We start from the raw sequence: 5,746 nt of genomic DNA, 5'->3' as shown, positions 1-5,746 counted from the left end.
TCTCTCTCTCTCTCTCTCTCTCTCTCTCTCTCTCTCTCTCTCTCCGCGCTATTATATATAAAATTAGAAGTTTAGTTCTCTAAAACTATGTTACGATAAAAAAGAAAATACAAGATTTCAGCAAATGATACGATATAAATATAATGATTCCACAAACATAGAAACTGACAAATTGTAAAACATATAGCATTGAATAATCATTATATACACAATAGCAGCAGAGTTAAACGCGCATTAAAAGAATCTCAAACAAAAATTTAGATTACCTTATTGAATATTGATACATTTTCTTCTAAGCACATGTTCTATCTATTTTAAGATTTTACTATCAAAATTTATTATCAGTTATTATCAAAATACTTTAACGGATATATTTCAGTAATTAAAACATCTAGTAATTCTATTATGTCTAATCAAGCAGCTTTGATCTATATTTTTATTAATGCAATAAAACTTCCAGGAATTTTACTCACAATTTTTATCAAAATATATATTGCTCACAATCGTAAGAACGAAAAAAAATTTAAGTGTTAAAGTGGTCAGTGGCAGTTGTAAACTTAATAAAGGAAAATAAATAAATTGACACACAAGAAATATTGTCATTCTCTTACGTCATTTCTCTATACAAATGTCATGGAAATAATACAATGTTATTTATTACCTCACATATTCTTTATTATAATAATCTTATACATAAATTGAATAATACCATCATGACATGTAACAAATATTTGTAACAAAAAATATCTTTTGAAACTGTCCTTTTTTACTAGCTGTTACTTTTTATCAATTGCCATGTTTCTTTTGCTTCACAATTATAATACAGTGTAGTATTATTTGTGTAAAATTTGCAACAAATTAAAACAGGAACATTTTCAAATATTAGTATTACATCCTGCAAATATAATATTTTATATAGATGAAAACAAAATTAATGGGAAGATCATAATATGAGAATTAATAATTTGAGAATAATAAGTTTAAATGAAAATTAATCATATATGTACATATAAATCAAATTACATATTGCTAAATATAACAAAATTTTTCTTTCTTGATGGAATAATAAACATATAATTACTTGTCAATAAGTTACAAGTATTTATATATATTAAATTATACTTACCAATTCCATATATTTGGTATAATTATAACTTATCACAAGGTTTCAAAGTGATTTCGTCGCCTAGCGTAAGCTCCCATGCAGGCAAAAAATCCGACAATTCCGATAATTAGACCCAAAATTAAAGCTAGGGTGTCGCCAAAGTCAAAATTACTGTAAGCCATCGCAGTATGGAATGTTCCAAGAAGAGCGAATATAAAATAAAACCACATTTTGTTTGTGTAAATCGATGAAAGCGCGGAAGCGTACAAAGGTTGCCTTAAAATGTTTACTCTTCACTCAATTATACAGGCAACCAACAGGCGCACCTCAATACCACTTGCAATGACATAGGAACTTTACAAGCATTGGTTGATGACTTTAAGGAAGATATAAATGTGTGAAAAAGGAATAGGATTGGTTTTCAACGCCTCCATCATAATGGGTCCGTTCCGAATCGCGCATGAAGTGCATAGACTGTGTAATGTCCCCGTTCCTACTAGGGCATTAGGAATGACGTTTGCTTTGTTGTTTTAGGTCTACCTGTCGCTACCTGGGATGTAAGAGCTCTGCGTTGGGATAGGAATACGAATGTAGCGAAAGATTAAGCGAAGAACAGTGAAGACAACCAAATTTGCGTAAATATATGATAGCATACGTTTATTATAGTTATTAAAAAATGATAAAGGAAATATATGCGTAAATATATTCATAATATAATAAAAGTATATATGTATTATATAATATGTGTATTCTCGCGTATATACGCTATATTAACTAAACATACGAGGTGTGGCTATTAAATAACGAGACTGCGCCTTAGAGCATATACTACTGGAGGGAGCGTGCCTTATGCTGCCCGTGTTATAATAGTGTGGNAGTGTGGTCAGGGTGCGAGAGAGAAAGGTAGATTAGAGGTGACAGCTATCTCTCTCTTACTGAACGCTCATTGGTCGATTCCAACTCCCCACTTTTGAGAGATTGTAACGTATAAATGTATACGAAATAACATTATAAAACATCTATAAATAAATAATACATCCCTAATTATGAATTAAAAAGTTTCTGTTGACACGTTCTACTCCCTGAAAAAAGTACTTTAGTTATTGCACAAGTTTTAATATTTATATTTGTGTAAATCTAAATGTATTTATATAGATCTTACTTTGCCATATCACAACTTTCCGAAAAAATAGTTGGTATAGAGCTTTTTTTTAACATACGTCTCATACACATACCAGAGTATTGATAGCATTCTACTGAAAAATGCAAACTACAAACATATGAACTTTTCTTTAAAATCCAATCTTCAAAGTTATCTTTTATTGCATCGCACCATTTATTGTTAATAACTTCATCTGATGGAAATCTAAAGAAAAAAAATTATAAAAATTATTGATACCAAAACTGAAAACGAAAACGTTCACTTAACCTACACAACTTCATTTTTAATAGACTTACTTATAAAAACATAAATCCAAACAGTCAGGATCGTCTTGTCTCATACAACAATTTGGGATGCAACAAATTTTTGACATTGTAATAATTTCAACCAAACAGCACTATTTACACATACTTAAATGTTCAAATATAATAAACGCGTCAAAATGATACAGACTAGCAGACGAGCTGACGAGTTGGGTGGCAATTGAACTTTCGTATAGGCCTTTCTCCTTCTAAGCAAACAACCAATGAGCGTTCAGTAAGAGAGAGATAGCTGTCACCTCTAATCTACCTTTCTCTCTCGCACCCTGACCACACTTTTATCGAGACGTACTACCTCCATTAGTATATGCTCTAAGGACTGCGCGCGCAGAAGTCGTCCTAGAGGGGAAGGGGGGAAACGAATGCAGCGTTGGATAGGTGGAAGTGTTTATTATTCCAATACGAAACCTCGTTTTTATCGCTGTAGTAGTATTTTTTCTATAGAGGTTAGAAACGAACGTGTTTTTTTCTCGTGCCGATAACAATGTGTAATGAAAAACACGAACAACGGATCAATGTGAAATTTCTCGTTAAATAAAAAAAAACTGCGACTGAGTGCTATAACTTGTTGAAAGAGGCCTATGGTGAGAATTCTCTATCTTGTGCCCGTGTTTTCGAATTGTATAAACGGTTTTCTGAAGGCCGACTNTCTAATCTACCTTTCTCTCTCGCACCCTGACCACACTTTTATCGAGACGTACTACCTCCATTAGTATATGCTCTAAGGACTGCGCGCGCAGAAGTCGTCCTAGAGGGGAAGGGGGGAAACGAATGCAGCGTTGGATAGGTGGAAGTGTTTATTATTCCAATACGAAACCTCGTTTTTATCGCTGTAGTAGTATTTTTTCTATAGAGGTTAGAAACGAACGTGTTTTTTTCTCGTGCCGATAACAATGTGTAATGAAAAACACGAACAACGGATCAATGTGAAATTTCTCGTTAAATAAAAAAAAACTGCGACTGAGTGCTATAACTTGTTGAAAGAGGCCTATGGTGAGAATTCTCTATCTTGTGCCCGTGTTTTCGAATTGTATAAACGGTTTTCTGAAGGCCGACTGAGCATCGAAGATGACCAACGTCCAGGTCGACCTGTCTCTGTTTCAACTCCGCAAACAGTGACCAAAATCAATGAAATTGTGCGCGGAGATCGCCGTATGAGCATTAGGATGATTGCTGAGACTGTAAACGCCGATAAAGAAACTGTCAGAAAAATTTTACATGACGAATTGAACATGAAGAAAATCTGTGCGAAGGATGCACAATGCACCTGCCCATAACGCGCTGTCTGTGAAGCGTTATTTAGCCGCTAGAGGCACTCCAGTGCTCGAACACGCGCCGTACTCGCCTGATTTAGCACCCTGTGACTTTTTCCTGTTTCCAAAGATCAAGTCTGTCTTAAAAGGAACCCGGTTCGAGTCGATGGAAGAGGTGAAGCGAAAATCGGCGGAGCTCCTAAATTCACTTACAAAAGAAGACTTCCAGCATTGCTTGGACCAATGGAAAAAACGAATGGAACGGTGTGTGGCGAGGGGAGGGGAGTACATTGAAGGGAAGCATTCGATTGTAGAATAATCTTTAAAATAAAACTCTTTTTCATATGCAGTCTCATTATTTAATAGCCAGACCTCGTATATGTTAAATAGATATAAAGTTATATAAAAAAAGATAAAACGCTATCCGTTAACGATTCCGATGCTCAAACAATAAGTAATATTTTCTAAAAATGGCAAACTTACGCAATGATGAAGGAACGGCGCAATGCTCAGTTAACGCGATTTCTTTCTTCTAAACGCTCAATGTGAAGGCGGTAGAACAAGAACTCACTGCACTACGTGTAATTTGCTTGGGTTGCTGGGAGCGTAATTAAATTGCTCGTTTCCCAGGGAGCAGACTAACTTGCCTCGTATGAGGGAGCAAGACGCTCAAAAGGTAAATAATGAATGCAATAGAGTTCGCCAAAAGTCAAGAATCAACAAACTTCGCGCCTCGAAGTGCGCAAGTACTTATAGGCTTAGACGACAATGGTGGAAACGTCGGAGTGGGGTTCGCGTGGCGTAAAATGTCAAAGAAGATCGGTCCCCATGTCGTCGGATAAATGTTTGAATAACAAAGATAGGGCCTTCTGAATAACCTAAGAAATATTCGGTGACAGAGATAAGGGTTTCAGAGTAACTAAAAGTAAAGGAATGTTTAGTTCCTTCAAGATTGCATGTACAATTTCGCACTTGAATTTTAATTCGAGGGAGAATTTTAATCCTCGCCGATGACGATCTTAATCTTATCTATAAGTTAAATTTCGTTTGACACTCAGAGTAAGAAATGTTTTTCCAAATCTAAATATTTTAAAATAACTTATTTTTTTAGTCTAAATTTTGATGTGGTGCAATGAGTTTTGCGCGTTCTTATTTTTATCCTATATATTACCTTATACGAGGTCTGTTCAAAAAGTATCGCGAATTTTGTGTTTTTTCAAAAATTATTTATTTATTCATGAATATCTATTTTGTCTCCTTCAAAGTAATCCCCATCAGATATACACTTGTGCAAACGTTTTTTCCAATCCTCGAAGCACTTCAAAAATAATTTTTTGTGATCTTGTTCAGCTCCTCCTTCGATGCCGTCTTTATCTCCTCAATCGTAGCGTAACGTCGTCCTTTCATGTGCCTCTTCAGTTTCGGGAACAAGAAAAAGTCACAGGGGGCCAGGTCTGGGGAATACGGTGGCTGCGGCATCATTAGTGTGTTGTTTTTGGCCAAAAATTCGCGCNTGTGTGAGCAGGGGCGTTGGTACGAATTTCGCGGCGACCCGTCTCATGCCCAAATCATTAGTAAAAATCGAATGGCACGAGCCAATCGATATGTTTAGGTCCTCAGCAACTTCTCTAACGGTGATTCGACGATTGGCCAATACTATTTTCTTCACTTCATCAATGTTTTCGTCTGTTGTTGACGTGCTCGGGCGCCCGGCACGTTCTTTGTCGTTCACATCTTCTCGGCCCTCTGAGAACATTTTGTACCACCGATAAACGTTGTTTCGGTACAAGATAGCTTCACCATATGCCACAGTCAACATTCGGAATGCGTTCGCGCACTTAATTTTGTTTTTCACACAAAATTTGAAGCATTTCGCATACAGATTCTTTGATCCATTTTTTGGAAT

The sequence above is a fragment of the Dinoponera quadriceps genome, unplaced genomic scaffold (assembly GCF_001313825.1).
Source record: "Dinoponera quadriceps isolate SergipeBrazil2010 unplaced genomic scaffold, ASM131382v1 scaffold191, whole genome shotgun sequence".
Taxonomy (NCBI): domain Eukaryota; kingdom Metazoa; phylum Arthropoda; class Insecta; order Hymenoptera; family Formicidae; genus Dinoponera; species Dinoponera quadriceps.
This window is presented reverse-complemented; position numbering follows the sequence as displayed.